Below are 21,692 nucleotides of genomic sequence, written 5' to 3'. Positions count from 1 at the left end.
CCTGGCCAACATGGCGAAACCCTGTCTCTACTAACAACACAAAAATTAGCCGGGCATGGTGGTGGGTGTCTGTAATCCCAGCTACTCTGGAGGCTGAGGCAGGAGAATGACTTGAACTCGGGAGGTGGAGGTTGCAGTGAGCTGAGATCACGCCACTGCACTCCAGCCTGGGGGATAGAGCGAGATTCTGTTTCCAAAAAAAAAAAAAAAAGAAGAAGAAGAAAAATTATAATAACAAAAAATAAAATACATTCTTTTCTTTTCCTTTTTTATTTTATTTACTTATTTATTTATTTTTGAGACAGAGTCTTGCTCTGTTGCCCAAGCTGGAGTACAATGGCATGGTCTTGGCTCACTGCAACCTCCACCTCTCAGGTTCAAGCTATTCTCCTGACTCAGCCTCCAGAGTAGCTGGAACTACAGGTGCTCACCACCACACCCGGCTAATTTTTGTATATTTAGTAGAGACGGGGTTTCACCATGTTGGCCAGGCTGGTCTCAAACTCCTGACCTCAGGTGATCTGCCCACCTCGGCCTCTCAGACTGTTGGTGTTACAAGCATGAGCCACTGTGCCCGGCCAATTTTTTGATGTTTTCTAAAGACAGGATTTTGCCACATTGCCCAGGCTGTATAATGCAATTCTGACATTAACCTCCTGGGGTTATGGCAGACCCAAGTTATGGGCATAGTCCCTAACAAGACTATCCTCGTCACCAGGAGCAATGGGTCATGCCTGTAATCACAGGACTTTGGGAGGCCAAGGCAGGAGGATTGAACTCAGGAATTTGAGACCAGCCTGGGCAACGTAGCAAAACTCTGCCTCTTAAAAAAATAGGAAACTGGCCAGGCGCGGTGGCTCACGCCTGTAATCCCAGCACTTTGGGAGGCCGAGGCAGGAGGATCCCAAGGTGAGGAGATCGAGACCATCCTGGCTAACACGGTGAAACCCCGTCTCTACTAAAAATACAAAAAATTAGCCAGGCGTGGTGGCGGGCGCCTGTAGTCCCAGCTACTCGGGAGACTGAGGCAGGAGAATGGCGTGAACCCGGGAGGCAGAGCTTGCAGTGAGCTGAGATTGCACCACTGCACTCCAGCCTGGGTGACAAAGCGAGACTCCCTCTCAAAAAAAAAAAAAGAAAAAGAAAAAAGAAACTTAGCTGTGTGTGGTAATGGGCACTTGTAGTCCCAGGTACTTGGGAGGTTGAGTCAGGAGGATCACTTGAACCTGGGAGGTTGAGGCTGCAGTGAACCATGTTTGCATCACTGCACTCCAGCTTGGGCAACAGAGTGAGACCCTGTCTCAGAAAGGGTTTTTCTAATTATAAACACAAGTCAGGCCGGGCGTGGTGGCTCATGCCTGTAACCCCAGCACTTTGGGAGGCCGATGCGGGCAGATCACGAGGTCAGGAGATTGAGACCATTCTGGCTAACACGGTGAAACGCTGTCTCTTCTAAAAATACAAAAAATTAGCTGGGCGTGGTGGCGGGTGCCTGTAATCCCAGCTACTCAGGAGGCTGAGGCAGGAGAATTACTTGAACCTGGGAGGTGGAGGTTGCAGTGAGCCGAGATCGCACCACTGCACTCCATCCAGCCTGGGTGACGGAGTGAGACTCCGTCTCAAAAACAAAAAACAAAAAAAAAAACTCCACAAGTCAGAGGCCAGGCACAGTGGCTCCTGCCTGCAATTCTAGCACTTTGAGAGGCTGAAGAATGAAGATACCTTGAGCCAGGAGTTCAAGACCACCCTGGGCAATATAGTGAGACCCCCATCTCTGCAAAAAATAAAAAAATTAGCCAGCAATGGTAGCACACACCTGTAGCCCCAGCTACTCAGGAGTGTGAGGCAGGAGGATCTCTTGAGCCCAGGAGGTCAAGACTAGAGTGAGTTATGATCTCACCACTTCACTCCAGCCTGGGCAACAGAGTGAGATCATGTCTCTAAAATCATTTTAAAAAGTAAGAAAACAAGTCAGAAAGCCAAACAGAGAGACACATAGGACAGAATCTGAGAGGGTCCCCAGAAGAGCTTCCATGCCTTTTTATTATTATTATTATTTTTTTTTTTTTTTGAGACAGAGTCTCGCTCTGTCGCCCAGGCTGGAGTGCAGTGGCCGGATCTCAGCTCACTGCAAGCTCTGCCTCCCGGGTTCACGTCATTCTCCTGCCTCAGTTTCCTGAGTAGCTGGGACTACAGGCGCCCGCCACCACGCCCGGCTAGTTTTCTTTATATTTTTTAGTAGAGACGGGGTTTCATCGTGTTAGCCAGGATGGTCTCGATCTCCTGACCTCGTGATCTGCCCGTCTCGGCCTCCCAAAGTGTTGGGATTACAGGCTTGAGCCACCGCGCCCGGCTTTTTATTACTCTTATTTTTACTTTTTTGAGATGGAGTCTCTCTCTGTTGCCCAGGCTGGAGTGCAGAGGCGTGATTTTGACTCATAGCAGCCTCCGCCTCACAGATTCAAGAGGTTCTCCTGCCTCAGCCTCCAGAGTAGCTTGGACTACAGGCACCTGCCACCACACCCAGCTAATTTTTGTATTTTTAGTAGAGACAGGGTTTCGCCATGTTGGTCAGGGTGGTCTCGAACACCTGAGCTCAAGTGATCCTCCCGCCTCAGCCTCCCAAAGTGCTGGGATTATAGGTGTGAGCCACCGTGCCCAGTCCCATGTCCTCTTCTTGTGGCATTAGGGTGTGTCCCCTCTCCTAAAAGAACATCAGTATGTTCACCAATCAGGAAGCTTTGAGGTTCAGAGGTTTTGTTTGTTTGTTTGTGATGAAGTCTCACTCTCCCACACAGGCTGGAGTGCGGTGGTGTGACCTCGGCTCACTGCAACCTCTGCCTCCTGGGTTCAAGTGATTCTCCTGCCTCAGCCTCCTGAGTAGCTGGGATTGCAGGCACATACCACCATGCCCAGCTGATTTTTGTATTTTTAGTAGAAATGGGGTTTCCTGGCCGGGTGCAGTGGCTCACGCCTGTAATCCTAGCACTTTGGGAGGCCGAGGTGGGCGGATCATTTGAGGTCAGGAGCTGATTTTTGTATTTTTAGTAGAAATGGGGTTTCCTGGCCGGGTGCAGTGGATCACGCCTGTAATCCTAGCACTTTGGGAGGCCGAGGTGGGCGGATCATTTGAGGTCAGGAGTTCAAGACCAGCCTGGCCAACATGGTGAAACCCCATCTCTCTTAAAAATACAAAATTAGCCAGGTGTGGTGGCGCCTGCCTGTAATCCCAGTTACTCGGGAGGCTGAGGCAGGAGAATCCCTTGAACCCGGGAGGTGGAGGTTGCAGTGAGTCGAGATCGAGTCATTGCATTCCATCCTGGACAACAAGAGTGAATCTCTGTCTCCAAAAAAAAAAAAAAAAAAATCGGAGTTTCACCATGATGGCCAGCCTGGTCTCAAATTTCTGACCTCAAGTGATCCGCCTGCCTCGGCCTCCCAAAGTGGTGGGATTAGAGGCATGAGCCACCGCACCTGGCCCAGAGAAGGACTCTTCTACAAATATGTAATCCCAATATCATCACCACGTTTGCAGTAATCCTCTAATAGGATCAAATAGCCTGACAGGGCCCATAGACTTTTTTTTAAATTGGTTCATTCATTCAAATCAGGACTCAAACATCCCACGCACAGAGATGAAACACACTTTTCTTCTCTTTTCTTTTTCTAATCTAAAAGGATTTCCAACAAAAAGTTTCCAGTGGGGAGTGGAATTATGAGTGGCTGCTAATTTCTTGTGATTGTCAATGGTAAGGATGACAGTTAAAAATGTGTTTTAAAAATGTTAAACGGGGCCGGGCGCGGTGGCTCAAGCCTGTAATCCCAGCACTTTGGGAGGCCGAGGCGGGCGGATCACAAGGTCAGGAGATCGAGACCACAGTGAAACCCCGTCTCTACTAAAAATACAAAAAATTAGCCGGGCGCGGTGGCGGGCGCCTGTAGTCCCAGCTACTCAGGAGGCTGAGGCAGGAGAATGGCGGGAACCCGGGAGGCGGAGCTTGCAGTGAGCCGAGATCGCGCCACTGCACTCCAGCCTGGGCAACAGCGTGAGACTCCGTCTCAAAAAAAAAAAAATGTTAAATGGGCCAGGCAAGGTGGCTCATGCCTGTAATCCCCATGCTTTGAGAGGTAAGGCAGGAGGATTGCTTGAGGCCAGAAGTTCGAGCTCAGCCTGGGCAACAAAGTGAGACACCAGTCTCTACTTAAAATTTATTTATTTATTTATTTGTTTATTTATTTTTGAGACAGAGTCTCGCTCTGTCACCCAGGCTGGAGTGCAGTGGCGCGATCTCCGCCCACTGCAAGCTCCGCCTCCCGGGTTCATGCCATTCTCCTGCCTCAGCCTTCCGAGTAGCTGGGACTACAGGCGCCCGCCACCACGTCTGGCTAATTTTTTGTATTTTTAGTAGAGACAGGGTTTCACCGTGTTAGCCAGATGATCTCGATCTCCTGACCTCGCAATCCGCCCACCTTGGCCTCCCAAAGTGCCGGGATTACAGGCGTGAGCCACCATGCCCGGCCAGTCTCTACTAAAGTTTAAAAATTATCTGGGCATGCTGGGCATGGTGGCTCACGCCTGTAATCCCAGCACTTTGGGAGGCCAAGGTGGGTGGATCACTTGAGGTCAGGAGTTCGAGACCAGCCTGGCCAACATTGTGAAACCGTCTTCTGTACTAAAAATGTAAAAATTAGCCAGGTGTGGTGGTGGTGGCAGGTGCCTGTAATTGCAGCTACTCAGGAGGCTGAGGCCGGAGAATCACTTGAACCCGGTAGGCAGAGGTCGCAGTGAGCCAAGACCGTACCACTGTACACCAGCCTGGAGGCAGAGTGGGACTCAAAAGAAAGGAAAGAAAGAAAGAAAAAGAGAGAGAGAGAGAGAGAAAGAAAGGAGTGGAGGGAGGGAGGGAGGGAGGGAGGAAGGAAGGGAGGGAGGGACAAGAAAGGAGGAGGTCTAGAGGTGGGGCTCAAAGAGGAGGGAGAGTTCCTGTAAGATGGGGATCGGGGGTTAGAGAGGAGATTGGGAAGGGAGGGTGCCTGGGAACTGGAGAATCTCCGTGGTGAGGCCTTAGGCGATCCTGGGAATTGGAGAATCTCCGTGGTGAGGCCTTAGGCAATCCTGGAGGGCTTCCAAGAGGTGTGGCTGGCCCTCCCTCAGGATGCTGCTGGAAGTGGCCCCCAAGAGCAGTGGCTAAGAGAGGGACAGAACAGCTGATGCTTTTTGACCAAGGAACACCAGCCAAAGGCCATGGGATGGGTAGGAGGAGTGCTTGCTGGGTGGGTCCCACTGTCTCTTCTTCTCCTGGGGGGCCCTCTTGCCCTTCCAGAGCAACCCCATCTTTCTAATCAGGCATGGGGGGCAGGGGGCAGGTGTGAGGAGGAAGAATAAAACCCCACTGCCTTTGATATTTGGGGGGTCCACGATGCCCCCACAGCATGTCTCTCCACACGGATCTCTGTAGACCTGGGCACCCCTAGCTGGCACCACCCTACCCTGGTTCATGTGGTCCCCCTCCCCCCTCTCCTCCCATCCCCTGTCCCAGCCCACTGGGCCCCCTGTTATCTTTAATTAGCCTTTGTGGAACTGAATTCATTGAGACTCTGACAGCCCTTTACGGTGGGGGGAGGTCAGGCCGCAGCTTCCCCGCCTCCCTGCCTGGCTAATTCGGGGGCTCTATTGTCAAGAGGCACCACCCCATCCCCCTCTCCACTCCCCTCCGCGGTTGGATTGCTTCCACAGACAATGCGGAGAGCTCATCGTTCTGAAGGGCCAGGGGCTGTAATTTCGTTTAATTCAGCCCAGGAGACAGCAATTACAGCTAATAAACGACCCCTAATCAGCTATCTCTCCCACTCCCACCCCTGCCACCCAGCTCCCCTCTCCTCTGGGGAGCCCTCCCTTCCCCCAGCCGGGGGAAGGAAGGAAAGAATAGAACAGCCCTGCCCTCTGATTCTCAATTTTGCCTTCTAGGAAATGGGCATAGCATTGAACCCTGCCAGGCACACGCCACCACACCCAGCTAATCTTTTTACTTTTTGTAGAGGGATCTCACGTCGCTGTCCAGGTGAGTTCACCCCACCCAAGAGAGAGATCCAGTGCAGGGGAAATTCCAGCAGATTCTCTGTCTGTGTGTTGGTGGGGATAGACACAGGGGGATAAGGAGAGCATCTTCACGTACCTCCACCTTCCATGTCCCATCTCTCCCTCCATGTAGCCTTCAGGTGAGTGGCTGTTTGATTTTGCAGAGCTAAGAATATCCCTGAACGATGTGAAGTGGGCTTGAACTGCAGGCTGGTGAGAGGTACAGAGAGAAGGAAGGAGAGAAGGAGGGAGGGAGGAAAATCCCAGCCTCCTTTCATGCCCCTTCAGCTTCTAAATCTCTACTGCTTTCATCCCCATGACAAAAATAACAAGCCCACCTCACCATAGACAGAGTCTAGCTCTGTCGCCCAGGCTGGAGAGCAGTAGCATGATCTCAGATCACCGCAACCTCTGCCTCCTGGGTTCAAGCGATTCTCCTGCCTTGGCTTCCCGAGTAGCTGGGATTACAGGCACTGGCCACCGCACCCAGCCAATTTTTCTTTTTTGAGATAGAGTCTTGCTCTGTCGCCCAGGCTGGAGTGCAGTGGCGCCATCTCGGCTCACTGCAAGCTCCGCCTCCTGGGTTCACGCCATTCTCCTGCCTCAGCCTCCCGAGTAGCCGGGACTACAGGCGCCCGCCACCACATCCGGCTAATTTTTTGTATTTTCAGTAGAGACGGGGTTTCACCGTGTTAGCCAGGATGGTCTCTATCTCCTGACCTCGTGATCCGCCTGCTTCAGCCTCCCAAGGTGCTGGGATTACAGGCGTGAGCCACCGCGCCCGGCCGGATTAAATTCTTTAGTGCTTGGGGGGCTTTGAGAAATGTCATCTGCTGTTAAGGTTGTAGTTGTTATAGTGCCATGAATGATAGATTTAAAGACCCTCAAATGGCAGTAATCTTAGGGGACTGTGTTGGCAGGGGCCGCAGACAAAAGACATCATTTCAGAAATCAATGAAAATTGCAAAGATGTCGTACAATAAGGGTTTCCCAGGTACTTCAAACCTCCCTGGCTGATCCATTGAAGAATTGCCACTGTGGTACTGAGAATAAATGGGATTATTGTAGCTATGATGCTGAGGGAAGAAATATAAATATTTATTTATTTATTTTATTTTATTTTTTTGAGACGGAGTTTCGCTCTTGTCGCCCAGGCTGGAGTGCAATGGTGCGATCTCGGCTCACTGCAACCTCCGCCTCCTGGGTTCAAGTGATTCTCCTGCCTCAGCCTCCTGAGTAGCTGGAATTACAGGCATGCGCCACCAGGCCTGGCTAATTTTGTATTTTTAGTAGAGACGGGCTTTCTCCATGTTGGTCAGGCTAGTCTTGAACTCCCAACCTCAGGTGATCTGCCTGCCTTGGCCTTCCAAAGTGCTGGGATTACCGGTGTGAGCCACCTTGCCTGGCTAATTTAATTTAAAAGTGTTTTTTTTTTTCAAAGGCAAACATTCCACTCAGTTGAAATACTACTGTTGAAGGGGTCAGGGAGATGGACAAGTAAGTGAGATGATTTCTGGAATCACTCTCTTTCTATTTCTCTGTCTCCCTCTCTCCTCCCTTTCGTTCTCTTTCTCTCCTTCTCTGTTTTTCTCTCTCTTTCTTTGTTTCATTTATTTATTTATTTATTTATTTATTTATTTATTTATTTATTTTTGAGACAGCGTCTTGCTCTGTTACCCAGGCTGGAGTGCAGTGGTGTGATCTTGGCTCACTGCAACCTCTGCGTCCCAGGTTCAAGCGATTCTCCTACCTCAGCCTCCTGAGTAGCTGGGACTATAGGCGTGCGCTACCACGTCCAGCTAATTTTTGTATTTAGAGATGGGGTTTCACCATGTTGACCAGGCTGGTCTTGAACTCCTGGCCTCAGGTGATCCGCCTGCCTCAGCCTCCCAAAGTGCTGGGATTACAGGTGTGAGCCACCATGACCAGCAACCAGTCCCTCACTTTATTTTTTTGAGATAGGGTCTCACTCTGTCACCCAGGCTGGAGTGCAGTAGTGTGCAATCACAGCTCACTGCAGCCTCGGCCTCCTGGACTTAAGCGGTCCTCCCAACTCAGCCTCCTGAGTAGCTGGGACTACAGGTACATACCACGATGCCCGGCTAATTTTTGTATTTTTGGTAACGACAGGGTGTTACCCTGTTGCCCAGGCTGGTCTTAAACTCCTGGCCTCAAGCGATCCTCCCTCCTCAGCCTCCCAAAGTACCAGGATTACAGGTGTGAGCCACCGTGCCCAGCCCCATGACATTTTTAAGGTCCAGGCTGATTCTTCTACTGGCTGGTTCAATTCAATGGTCTTTTATTATATCTTACTTTTTTATTTTATTTTATTTTTTGAGATGGAGTCTCACTCTGTCACCCAGGCTGGAGTGCAATGGCTGGATCTCAGCTCACTGCAAGCTCCACCTCCCGGGTTTACGCCATTCTCCTGCCTCAGCCTCCCGAGTAGCTGGGACTATAGGCGCCCGCCACCTCGCCCAGGTAGTTTTTTGTTTTTTTTCTTTTTTTGTATTTTTAGTAGAGATGGGGTTTCACCGTGTTAGCCAGGATGGTCTCGATCTCCTGACCTCGTGATCCGCCCGTCTCGGCCTCCCAAAGTGCTGGGATTACAGGCGTGAGCCACCGCGCCCGGCCTATATCTTATTTTATTTTTAATTATTTGATTACCTTGAAATTCATCTACGTTGAATGCAGTCTCACCTCATACCATGGACTTTGGAGCCAGACCACCTGGCTTCGAATCCCAATTCTGCTACTGGTGATCTGGGTGACCTTGGGTGAGTTACTTAACCTCTCTGTCACTCCTTAAGCAGGTTAAATAAACCTCCCTGTCCCTCCGTCTTCTCACCCATTCAAAGGACAAGGATGATTCTGGACAGCCCCTGTATAATGGGGTTGTTGGGAGAACTAAATGAGTTTAAAGTGTGACCATTCTTTCTTTCTTTCTTTCCTTCCTTCCTTCCTTCCTTTCTCTCCCTCTCTTTCCCTTTCTCTCTCTTTCTTTCCCTTTCTCTCTCTCTCTCTCTTTTTTTTTTTTGAGACGGAGTCTCGCTCTGTTGCCCAGACTGCAGTGCAGTGGCCCGATCTTGGCTTACTGCAAGCTCCGCCTCCCGGGTTCACGCCATTCTCCTGCCTCAGCCTCCGGAGTAGCTGGGACTACAGGCGCCCGCCACCACGCTCGGCTAATTTTTTGTATTTTTAGTAGAGACGGGGTTTCACCGTGTTAGCCAGGATGGTCTCGATCTCCTGACCTTGTGATCCGCCCGTCTCGGCCTCCCAAAGTGCTGGGATTACAGGCGTGAGCCATTGCGCCCGGCCTTGTCTCTCCCTTTCTTTCCCTTTCTCTCTTTCTCTTTCTCTCTCTTTCTTTCTCTCTCTCTCTTTCCCTTTCTCTCCCTTTCTTTCCCTTTCTCTCTCTCTCTCTCCCTCTCTTTTTCTTTCTTTCCTTCTATAGGATCTAACTCTGTTGCCCAGGCTGGAAAGCAGTGGTACAATTATGGCTCATTTCAGCCTCAAACTCCCAGACTCAATCAATCCTCCTCCCTAAGCCTGCTGTGTAGCGGGAACTATAGACACTTGCCACCACCATGTCCTGCTAAGGTTTTTTTTTTTTTTTTTTGCTCAGACGGGGGTCTCACTATGTTATGCAGGCTGGTCTTGAACTCCTGGGCTCAAGCGATCCTCCCTTCTCGCTTCCCAAAGTACTGAGAATACAGGTGTAAGCTACTGTACCCAGGCAAAAAGTGACATTTTCTTAGAACAATTTTCAACACAGATTTCCACTATTCCATGCAAAATTATTCTTGAACATAAACATTTGTATGAAATGTTTCCTGGCTGGAAACGTTGAATCCCTACGTACTTTCCTTCTTTTTTGAGACGGAGTCTCGCTCTCGTCACCCAGGCTGGAGTGCAGTGGCACGATCTTGGCTCGCTGTAACTTCAGCCTCCCAGGTTCAAGTGATTCTCCTGCCTCAGCCTCCCAAGTAGCTGGGACTATAGGCGCGTGCCACCACACCCAGCTAATTTTGTAATTTAATGGAGACAGGGTTTCGCCATGTTAGCCAGGCTGGTCTCGAACTCCTGACTTCAAGCGATCCACCCGCCTCAGCCTCCCAAAGTGCTAGGATTACAGGCGTGAGCCACCGCACCCAGGATCTAGGTACTTTACTTTTTTTATTCCTTTTTCCTCTTCTCTGCAGCCCTTGCTGAAGTTTCCTAGTGTGGTCGGATACCAGGCAGGACAGGCCACCAACCATGCCAGCTGCGACGGCCTGCCTGGGGACAGGAATTTGTCTGCAAATACAGGGGTGTGTACTGAGCGAGGGAAGTGTCTGACTTTGAGATGCTGAGGTCTGGGGCCGGGAGTGGAGATGGAGAGAATGGGGTGGGGGTGGCTACGGGGTAGGGGTGGAGAGTCACCGAGTGAGTCCAGCTGTGCTTCTGCTGACACCTAGTGGAAAGATGGAACTATTGCACTATTGCTCCTTTTTTTCTTTTTCTTTTTTCTTTTTCTTTTTTTTTTTGAGACGGAGTTTCACTCTTTTTGCCCAGGCTGAAGTGCAATGGCACGATCTCGGCTCATCGCAACCTCCGCCTCCTGGGTTCAAGCGATTCTCCTGCCTCAGCCTCCTGAGTAGCTGGGATTACAGGCATGTGCCACCACCCTGGCTAATTTTGTATTTTTAGTAGAGACGGCGTTTCTCCATGTTGGTCAGGCTGGTCTTGAACTCCCGACCTCAGGTGATCCACCCGCCTCGGCCTCCCAAAGTGCTGGGATTACAGGCGCGCCCGGCCTGTTGCTCCTTTTAAGCAAGCCGTCTCTGTGACGTTGTAGCCACCCCTGTAACATCTACCTGACTTCAGGCAGGCAAATATGCACTCGGAGTGATGCAACTTGCCAGGAGTCACCTAGCATGCTGGCTGCCCTGAGAAGGCTTGAAGGACCCAAGAAACCATTTTATTTGATTTATTTTATTTTGAGACAGAGTCTCACACTGTAGTCCACGCTGCAGTGTGGGCGGCGCCATCTCGGCTCACTGCAACCTCCGCCTCCCCGATTCAAGCAATTCTCCTGCCTCAGCCTCCCAAGTAGCTGGGACTACAGGCGTGCGCCACCACGCCTGACTAATTTGCATATTGTTGATAGACGGCGGGGGGGGGGGGGGGGTTTACCACGTTGGCCAGGTGGGTTTCAAATTCCTCACCTCAAGTGATCCGCCCACCTTGGCTTCCCAAAGTGCTGGGATTATAGGCATGAACTGCCGCGGCTGGCCCCAAGAGACAGTTTTAAAGGAGTTATCAGGCCTTGGTGGGGTTTCTGGGGGAGGTAACACGTTCTCCCAGGTTCGCCCCCTCCGCCAGGAAGTCCACCTGTATTACTGGCTACCATCACCATCTCCAACTCCCAGGTCTTTTCTCTTCAGTGGCAGGCTGTGCATTTGTTCATAATTTCAACAAACGTTTACTGAGACTTACTCACACACTAGGAAACAACATAGACTAAAACACATAACAAAAAATGCTGTTAGTGAAGCTCATAGCCTGGCTAGGGCAATGGAGGAGAAATTAGCAAACAGATCTACAAATGTGATTATTTCAGAGACTAAAAAGCCATTGGAAGGACATCTTTATTTTTATTTTTTTTTGAGACAGAGTCTCGCTCTGTCACCCAGGCTGGAGTGCATTGGTGTGATCTCGGCTCACTGCAACCTCCCCCTCCCAGGTTCAAGCGATTCTCTACCTCAGCCTCCCAGGAAGCTGGGATTACAGGCATGCATCACCATGCCCGGCCAATTTTTGTTTTTTTTTGTTTTTTTTTGTTTTTTTTGTAGAGACAGGGTTTCAGTGTGTTGGTTAGGCTGGTCTTGAACTCCTGGCCTCAAGCTATCTGCCACCCTCAGTCTCCCAAAGTACTGGGACTGCAGATGTGAGCCACTGCACCGGCTGGGAAGGACATGTTTAAATGATAGGTAACCAGGTTTGTGGGTTCCAAGGTCAGATAGGACAGGCTACCACTTAGCCAGGCTCAGGCAGGAAGGGCCCTCTGAGGATGTAACCTTGAAGGGAGAGATGGAGTGAGCCTTGGAAATACCTGGGTCCACCAGAGGGCATAGCCCGTGCAAAGGCCCTGTGGCAGGACCACACCTGGTGTGTTGGAGGAACAGCGAGGAGGAGCAGAGTGAGCAAGGGGGAGAAAGGGAAGAGGAGAGGGCAGGGAGGGGATGGGGCAGGTCATGCCAGGCCTGGTGAGACATGGGGAGGACTTGGGCTTTGACCCTGAGAGAGGTGGGAGCCATGGAGGGTTGTGGGCAGAGGAGGAATGGGATGGGACGTGACTCAGGTGCTCAAAAGCACCCTCTGGTGGCTGCTGGTAGGGAGACTGTCTCTGTGGGGAGTGAGGGCAGGAACTGGGGTCCAGGTAGGGATGACTGTTGGCCCAGGCGAGCGATGCTGGAGGCTGGACCAGGGAACAGCCACTGAGTGGGAAAACAGTGATCAGATTCTAGGTGCATTTTTGTTTTTTTGAGACGGAGTTTCACTCTTGTTGCCCAGTCTGGAGTGCAATGGTGCGATCTTGGCTCACCGCAACCTCCGCCTCCTGAGTTCAATCAGTTCTTCTGTGTCAGCCTCCCGAGTAGCTGGGATTACAGGCACGTGCCACCACGGCCAGCTATATATTTTTAGTAGAGATGAGGTTTCTCCATGTTGGTCAGGCTGGTCTTGAACTCCTGACCTCAGGTGATCTGCCCACCTTGGCCTCCCACAGTGCTGGGATTACAGGTGTGAGCCACCGTGCCTGGCCCATCTAGGTGCATTTTGAAAGCTGTGTTAATCAAATTTGCTCAGTGATTGGATATGGGTGGGAGAGTAGGGGCCCAGGGTGACTCCCAGGTTCTGGCTGAGTCCCTGGAAGGACAGACCTCCCCTCAGCCTAGGTGGTGGACATGGGAGGAACGGTTTGGGGTCCAGTTGGGACCAACGTGACTGCATTAAATGTGAGACCCCTTGAGACCCCCACGTGGAGACATCAGGGGCTGCTGAACACGGAGTCTGGACTTCAAGGGAGACTCGGGCTGGAAACGGGACTGTGGGCAATGCTAGGTGTAGACCGGGTTTGGAGCCCGCTGGGGAGGGCTGTGGGTGAAGGAGGGAGGAGGCTGGAGGACCCAGCCCTTGGCCAGCAATGGAGAGAAGGGAAGACTGAGGGATGTCCCAGACAGGTGGGAGGGAAGTGCATGGTCTGAGGACAGAGTTCCCCGGGGCAGGAGGGATCAGGCGGGTCAGATGCCATGGAGAGGGCTGGGACGGACAGACTGACCTTGGAACTGGATGCAGAAGGGTCATCAGTGAGAAGAGTTTTGGGTGAGTGGTGGACGCAGGAGTCTGACTATGTTGAAGCTCAAGACAGAGTGACCCTATAATTTATAGTCAAAATTAGGACACTTTTTTTTTGAGATGGAGTCTCGCCCTGTCGCCCAGGCTAGAGTGCAATGGTGTGATCTTGGCTCACTGCAACCTCTGCCTCCCGGGTTCAAGAGATTCTCCAGCCTCAGCCTCCTAAATAGCTGCGATTACAGGCACACACCACCATGCAGGGCTAATTTTTGTAGAGATGGGGTTTCGCCATGTTGGTCAGGCAGGTCTCAAACTCCAGACCTCAGGTGATCTGCTGATCTTGGCCTCCCAAAGTGTTGGGATTACAGGCGTGAGCCGCCGTGCCTGGTCAATCAAGACACTTTTGAGCAAGAAAGGAGGCACTGAGGGGGTGGGGGCATATGCTGAGACCATCCTAGCCAAAGTCAGGTGTATGGTCACCTTAGCTCAAAATAGAACTGGAGGCCAGGGACAGTGGCTCACGCCTGTAATCCCAGTACTTTGGGAGGCCAGGGCAGTGGATCACCTGAGGTCATGAATTTGAGACCTGCCTTGCCAACATGGCAAAAACCCATCTCTACTAAAAACACACAAATTAGCCGGGCATGGTGGCACGCCTGGAATCCCAGCTACTCGGGAGGCTGAGGCACCAGAATTCATTGAACACAGGAGGCGGAGGTTGCAGTGAGCCGAGATCGCCCCATTGCACTCCAGCCTGGGTGACAGAGCGAGACTGTCTCAAAACAAAACAAAAAATAATTGGAGAAGAGAAAGTGAAACTGGAGAATGAGGACATCTCATTAGATTCAGTGGGTTTTGCTCTAAGGAGAAACAGACACGTAAATAGGCAACATTATGATAAATTGTAGCAACCAGGATTTCCTGGCTGCTTAGTTAAGAGGGAAGAATTGAAAGTCCGACAATAGGGGATTGGTTAATTAGTTGCAATTCATCAAACAATGGCTAATCCCTCTCTTGTGTCCCACTCCCCCAAAAGACAAGTCAGAATTCTAACCCCCCGAACACCTAAGAACATGACCCTATTTAGAAATAAGGTCTTTGTGGCCGGGCGCGGTGGCTCAAGCCTGTAGTCCCAGCACTTTGGGAGGCCGAGACGGGCGGATCACGAGGTCAGGAGATCGAGACCATCCTGGCTAACACGGTGAAACCCCGTCTCTACTAAAAAAATACAAAAAACTAGCCGGGCGAGGTGGCGGCGCCTGTAGTCCCAGCTACTCGGGAGGCTGAGCCAGGAGAATGGCGTAAACCCAGGAGGCGGAGCTTGCAATGAGCTGAGATCCAGCCACTGCACTCCAGCCTGGGCGACAGAGCGAGACTCCGTCTCAAAAAAAAAAAAAAAAAAGAAATAAGGTCTTTGCAAAGGCAACGATGTTAAAATGAGATCATTAGGGTGGGCTGTAGTCTAATATCATGGATGTCCTTATTAAAAGGGAACATGGGCCGGGCGCGGTGGCTCAAGCCTGTAATCCCAGCACTTTGGGAGGCCGAGACGGGTGGATCACGAGGTCAGGAGATCAAGACCATCCTGGCGAACACGGTGAAACCCCGTCTCTACTAAAAAATACAAAAAAACTAGCCGGGCGAGATGGCGGGCGCCTGTAGTCCCAGCTACTCGGGAGGCTGAGGCAGGAGAATGGCGTGAACCCGGGAGGCGGAGCTTGCAGTGAGCTGAGATCCGGCCACTGCACTCCAGCCTGGGCGGCAGAGCGAGACTCCGTCTCAAAAAAAAAAAAAAAAAAAAAAAAAGGAACATGAGCTCGGCGCAGTGGCTCACGCCTGTAATCCCAGCACTTTGGGAGGCCAAGGCAGGCGGATCACTTGAGCTCGGAAGTTCAAGACCAGCCTGGCCAATATGGTGGAATCCCGTCTCTACGAAAAATACAAAAATTAGCCTGGCATAGTGGCTCATGTCTGTGACCCCAGCTACTAGGGAGGCTGAGGCACGAGAATAACTTGAACCTGGGAGGTGGAGGTTGCAGTAAGTCAAGACTGTGCCACTGTACTCTAGCCTAGACAACACAGAGAGAGACAAAAAAAAATGTATTGAAATATTATTTATCTTGATTATTGAGTTTTTTGGCACCTCCTTAATTTTTGCACCTGGTGCCAGTGCTTTACAGTGCTTTAGTCTCCTCATCCTAATCCCAGTCCCGCAGGAGTGAGGGTGTGTGGAATTTTACAGCAGTCTGATCCTAAATTCTTGCCATCATCTCCCCACCCCTTCTACTGTCTCTTTAAGAAAATAAAGAGGCCGGGAGTGGTGGCTCACACTTGTAATCCCAGCAGTCTGGGAGACTGAGGCGGGCGGATCTCTTGAGGTCAGGAGTTCGAGACCAGCCTCACCAACATGGTGAAACCCCGTCTTTAGTAAAAATACAAAATTAGCTGGGCGTGGTGGCGGGTGCCTGTAGTCCCAGCTACTTGGTAGGCTGAGGCAGGAGAATCGCTTGAACCCGGGAGGCGGAGGTTGTAGTGAGCTGAGATTGCGCCACTGCACTCCAGCCTGGGCAACAGGAGCAAACTCCATCTCAAAAAAAAAAAAAAAAAAGAAAGAGAAAGAAAGAGAGAAAGAAAGAAAGAAAAGTAAAGAAAAAGAGAGAAAGAAAGAAAGAGAGAAAGGAGGCCGGGCACGGTGGCTCACGCCTGTAATCCCAGCACTTTGGGAGGCCGAGGCGGGCGGATCACGAGGTCAGGAGATCGAGACCATCCTGGCTAACACGGTGAAACCCCATCTCTACTAAAAATATGAAAAAAATTAGCTGGGCGTGATGGCGGCGCCTGTAGTCCCAGCTACTCGGGAGGCTGAGGCAGGGGAATGGCGAGAACCCGGGAGATGGAGCTTGCAGTGAGCCGAGATCGCGCCACTGCACTCCAGCCTGGGCGACAGAGCCACACTCCGTCTCAGAAAAAAAAAGAAAAAGAAAAAGAAAAAAGAGAAAGGCAAGAAAGAGAAACCAGATTGCTTTAACATGTAACGCGCTCTGGGTGATGAGATGAAAAGCCGTTTTAATTACATTTAAATGATCTTCTGTGTCTGGCTTGTTTTTTGTTTTTCCTCCTAAATTTCCTGCATTTAGCATATAAACACATACACGCACAGTTTTTCTTTTTCAGAAAGCTCTTTTTCAGTGTAGCTGGGGTCGGGCGCGGTGGCTCATGCCTGTAATCCCAGCACTTTGGGAGGCTGCAGGCGGGCGAATCACGTTGAGGTCAGGAGTTGGAGACCAGCCTGGGTGGGCCACATAGTGTAGGCCCTCTAGTCTCCATAAAAAAAATACAAAAGTTAGCTGGGCGTGATTGCACACGCCTGTAGTCCCAGCTAGAAGGCACCGTCTCTACCAAACGCATTTAAAAAAATTTACCCAGGCGTGGTGGTCCACACCTGTGGTCCAAGGTGGTCCAAGCTACCCAGGAGGCCGAGGTGGGAGGATTGCTTGAGCCCAGGAGGTGGAGGCTGCAGGGAGGGATGATCGTACCACTGCACTCCAGTCTGGGCAACAGAATGAGACTCTTTCTTAAAAAACAAAACAAAACAAAAAAGTAGTTTGATCTAAAGCAAAATGGTGACTGTCTGCAGAAACTAATGTGATGTCAAGTATAGATTTTAGCTATGAGATGAACCAAGAAAGGGTTCATTTGACCCCGGATGGTTTTGTGGGCCATTTGACTTTCATTGTTTTAATGCAAGGTGGATTTATGATAAAGTAATAAACGTGTGTGTGTGTGTGTGTGTGTGTTGGAAAGGGTGTTTATTGGATTTCTTTTTGTCTTCCGTATTTTCCTTCTTTGGGTCTCTACTGTATCAAGTGGAATAACAGGTATTCAGGAAGAGCGGATATTGCTTTAGCTGACCACAGTCAGTATTTCTTTGGAGTGCTACAGGGTAACTAGCTCTGCACCACCATCTCTATATAAGAGTTCAAAGAACTATGACTTTTACCGGTTTTTGTAGTGTACTGGTTATCACGTTCGCCTCACACGCGCAAAGGTCCCCGGTTCGATCCCGGGCGGAAACAGCTCTGCTCTTTTCCCTAACCGGAAAAGTAATATTATTTGCAATTCACCGAAACGTAAGTTCTGGATTGTGGTCCTATTATTTGTCTTCCGACTTCCTCCTGCCTTTTAGAAAGTTTTATGGGATTTAAAAAAATTTTCCGTGCGTGATGGCTCACGCCTGTAATTCCAGCACTTTGGGAGGCCGAAGAGGGCGGACCACCTGAGGTCAAGAGTTCGAGACCAGCCTGGCCAAAATGGTGAACCGCCCCTCCCCCCACATCATCTCTACTAAAAATACAAAAATTAGCTGGGCGTGGTGACGCACGTTTGTAATCCCAGCTACTTGGGAGGCTGCGGAAGGAAAAATCGCTTGAACCTGGGAGGTAGAGGTTGCAGTGAGCGGAGATCGCGCCACTGCACTCCAGTCTGGGCGATAGTGCAAGACTCCGTCTCAAAAATAAGTAAACTCAAAGTGGCAAAACATCCTTTTCTGCGTTGGCCGGGAATCGAACCCGGGTCAACTGCTTGGAAGGCAGCTATGCTAACCACTATACCACCAACGCCACGGTAACAAATGCTATCTCCGGATATCCTTAATAGTAGGGTATCATGGGCTTGACTGAATGATACCAAGTCACACGGGGGTGTCTCTCCTTACCCCACCGGAAGATGTCGTTCATGGGGCGTTCCGCACCTTAGGCCGCCGACGCCGCGCCGCGGGGTTCCCCCCTAAGCGCCGCGGACGCCTTGGTACGTGCCTGGTGGTGTCCAATCCCAGGCCGCCGCCTGGGCCGCTCAACTTCCGGGTCAAAGGTGCCTGAGCCGGCGGGTCCCCTGTGTCCGCCGCCGCTGTCGTCCCCCGCGCCCGCCACTTCCGGGGCCGCAGTCCCGGGCATGGAGCCGCGACCGTGAGGCGCCGCTGGCCCCGGGACGACCTGCCCAGCCCGGCCGCCGCCCCACGTCCCGGTGAGTAGCGCCCGCGCGCCTCGTCCCGTCCCGGCCGCGACCCTGAACCCGCCATTGACCGGTCCCGCCTCGGCCCTGACCCTGCCCTCGCCATCGCCTGGCCTCCCCGCACCCCGGCGCCTCCATGCACCCGTCTGCGGGTCCCTCCAGCCCCCTGCCTCGTTTCCCCTCCGCCCCAGGCCCCCTTCCACCTTCTTTCCCTCCCCGATTCCTGCACTGGCCAGGCCACCTCCCAGTTTCTCCCTTTCCCGGTCGGGCTTCCCCACCCATCCCGTTGCTGCCCAGGCCTCCAGGCTCTGACCCCTTCCGGAGGTGGCCGCACCCAAGAACGACCTCGCTGCTGCAGACCTTGACACCCTCTCCCCTTCCGTGCAGGCTCTGGAGGTCCCGATCTCCTCCCTCTCCCCATGCAAATGCTGTATGTGCACAGAGGCCACCTCCCTCGACCTGCATCCTGTCCTCACCCCTTTACCCCTTCCCCCAACCTTCTCCCCAAGGCTTGGTCTCCCCCGACCCAGTCCTGATCCTCAACCCTACTTGATCCCTTTATTAAGGACATCCAGAGACTCTTTTTCCTGCCGAGGCGTTGGTGGTGTAGTGGTTAGCATAGCTGTCTTCCAAGGGTCCAGCCCACAGGGTCCATTCCCCTTCTGTCAGCCTCCCTTCTCAGGCCTGTCTAGCCGCCCACCTTCTTCCCACACAGCCTTAGGCCAGCCCTGACACTTCCCTGTCCACACCGCCTCTGAGCCATCAAAAGCGGTCTATTCCCTTGGCCTCCACCCCCTGGTCTTCCCCAGGGGCCCCAGGAGGAAGTCACTTGCCTCCCCGGCAAGAACCAACCTGCTTTCGAGGAGCTGGGACTAAAGCCCAGGAGGTGTGGACTGTAGGCACCAATCCCTGCATTCCTCTGCTGGGTCCCGGGGGGAATCGGGGCCCGTGGGATGGCTTTTCTCCCAGATTCTGTCCAGGGCATGCAGACGGTGCTGCAGAGCTTGAAGGCAGAGCTAGAATCTAGCCAGGTAGAATCGGGCCTGGCAGTCTGCAGCTCCGGAGTGGGGGAGGCTGAATGGCTAACCGGTGCTTCCATTAACCTGCCACCTTCATGACACGTTTCTCCTATAAAGGTCTGTGTCCCACGCCTGCAGCTGGAATGGAGGTTCTCTGGACCCTTTAGAAGGTCAGTTGTGCTGGGGTTTGGCAGCCAGGAAGTCTGGGGTGTGGGCTGGTGGGATTCCTATGCCTGCTCTAGAATATAGAGATTGTCAGGAAATGGATTTTTATGGCCCTGGGTGGTTGTCCTCTGCAGGGCAGTGGCTGCGGCTTTTTGTGTGCCTGCTGGAGGCTTTTCTTTCCACCCCTGTCCCCCTCTAGCTGCCCCTGGAAGGAGCTTTCTGAACGCTTTGAGGAGAGGAAGGGGAGAGTGCTGATTTCGACAGGATTTGGTGGAGGGGTGCCTGTATCCCCCTATACTGCCTGACCTGGTCAGTAAATGGTGTGGATTCTGCCTCTGAAAGGACTTTAGTTTGAGTCTTGCCGCTTCCTGTGGTTTTGAGTAGCTTGTTTAGTTGACAGCGCTAGCTGTCATTTAGTTTGTGCTACATCAGACACTGTTTTAAAGCTGTGTATGTGCAGTCTCATTTAATTCCTTCTGTGGCCCCAGGCGTAGATACTGTCATATCATGTTCTTGCTGGGGAAGTGGAAGCTCAGAGAGGTTCAGGGACTTCCCCAGAAGTGGCAGAGTGAGGATTTGAACCCTTCTCTCTGAGACCAGAGCCCACACTTTTCACCACTGGACTGAGATTGCAGCCAGTGATTTTTCGTGGTGACTTTATGCTTAACCTCTTCCCTTACGATCTCAGTCCTGTCCCCATGTGCTTCCCTCTTCTTTTGTTTTTGAGACAGAACCTCGCTGTGTCGCCCAGGCTTGAGTGCAGTGGCGCAATCTCAGCTCACTGCAACTTCCACCTTCTGAGTTCAAGCAATTCTTCTGTGTCAGCCTCCTGAGTAGCTGGGATTACAGGCCTGCACCACCACACCCGGATAATTTTTGTATTTTTAGTAGAGATGGGGTTTCACTATGTTGGCCAGGCTGGCCTAGAACTCCTGACCTCAGGTGATCTGCCCACCTCAGCCCCCCAAAGTGCTGGGATTCCAGGCGTGAGCCACTGTACCCAGCTGGCCCTCTCTTCTTTACGCCTTTGGGCAAATGCCCATCATGGGACCTGGCTTGTCTGAGAAGGTAGTTGGGCACCAGCCAAACAAGGGGCCCCTTTGACTTTAGACAGCATCCAAGAAAGGACAGTAGATCGTTCATTCAACCTGAAATGTTTGTTGAGGACCAGGCATAGTCTGGGCTCAGGCGATCTGTTGGGACCAGGATAGATGTGATCTGCCCTGTGGAACTGACATTCCCGTGAGGAGTGCCCCCTTACCCACAGAAGGGTTTCTCAGCCTTGCCACTGATATTTAGGGTTGGGTCCTTCCTGGCAGAGGAGTGGGAGGGGGGCTGTCCTGTGCACTGTAGGGGTTGAGCAGCATCGCTGACCTCCACCAGCCACATGCCTCCCCGCACCGTCCCAGTCGTCATTACCAAAAATGTCCCCTGCGAGGGCCAGTTATCCCCAGGTGAGACTCCCTGGGTTAGGGGATTCCATGAATCCTCAAGAGACTGTGTCCCATGATCCTCTGTCCTACGAAGGTCCCAGGAGGCTGCAGACATTGAAATCCTCACCCTGAGTGGGGAAGAAGACAGGAGGTGAATCTCAGGAGCTGGGGGGTCCCCCTCGTTTAGAATGCTTGTTCCCTGGAAAGTTTATTCCAGTATTAATATGAACATAGGCATTGAACTCAAATTTCTCCCCAAGTAATGGATGCAGGGGTCTCCGGTTTGGTATTGCTGACATTTGAGGTGGGATCCTTCTCTGGGGTGGGTCATCCTGGGCTCTGTGGGGTGCTAAGCAGCGTCTCTGGGCTCCACCCACTCCATGCCAGGGGCACCCCCAAGTTGTGACAGCCGCAAATGTCTCCAGACATCATCCAGTGTCCCTTGGAGGGCCGAATCGCCCCCAGGTGAGAGCCACTCTCCCTGGGGAAGGGGACCACCGGAATGATGGTCCAGGCCATCGTGTCAGCATCCGGGTGTAGTGATGGGGGCAGTCAGGTAGCATCTTCAGATGGGGCGCTCAGGAATGACCTCTGAAGAGGTGGTATCAGGAGCCGCAGGGCAAGAAGGAGCAAGTCATATCAAAAGCA

General features: G+C 52.0%; 1 protein-coding gene and 2 non-coding genes across 12 annotated transcripts in view; 2 read left to right on the top strand and 1 right to left on the bottom strand.

The window, feature by feature from the left end:
* The first annotated feature begins 17,419 nt into the window (after nt 1-17,419).
* On the top strand, nt 17,420-17,493 carry TRNAV-CAC (transfer RNA valine (anticodon CAC)). The gene has a single exon. It is a non-coding gene; the product is annotated as a tRNA-Val (tRNA).
* A 471-nt stretch (nt 17,494-17,964) lies between these two features.
* TRNAG-UCC (transfer RNA glycine (anticodon UCC)) lies at nt 17,965-18,036 on the bottom strand. Its single transcript has one exon. It is a non-coding gene; the product is annotated as a tRNA-Gly (tRNA).
* Nucleotides 18,037-18,318: 282 nt separating this feature from the next.
* Nucleotides 18,319-21,692, top strand: part of DPP9 (dipeptidyl peptidase 9) — a 50,684-nt gene continuing 47,310 nt past the window's right edge. For 8 of the 10 annotated variants that reach the window (XR_012428261.1, XR_012428260.1, XR_012428259.1 and 5 more), the window contains exons 1-2: nt 18,319-18,439; nt 19,564-19,616. The gene's annotated coding sequence lies outside the window, so the exon portion shown is untranslated. Of the gene's footprint in view, nt 18,440-19,563; nt 19,617-19,810; nt 19,921-21,692 lie in introns of all 10 variants that reach the window. The other 2 variants (XR_010583248.2, XM_065535226.2) reach the window with 1 other exon arrangement.

The sequence above is a fragment of the Macaca fascicularis genome, chromosome 19 (genome assembly GCF_037993035.2).
Source record: "Macaca fascicularis isolate 582-1 chromosome 19, T2T-MFA8v1.1".
NCBI lineage: Eukaryota > Metazoa > Chordata > Mammalia > Primates > Cercopithecidae > Macaca > Macaca fascicularis.
Note: the sequence above shows the minus strand (reverse complement) of the source record. Positions and strands in the feature narration are given on the sequence as shown.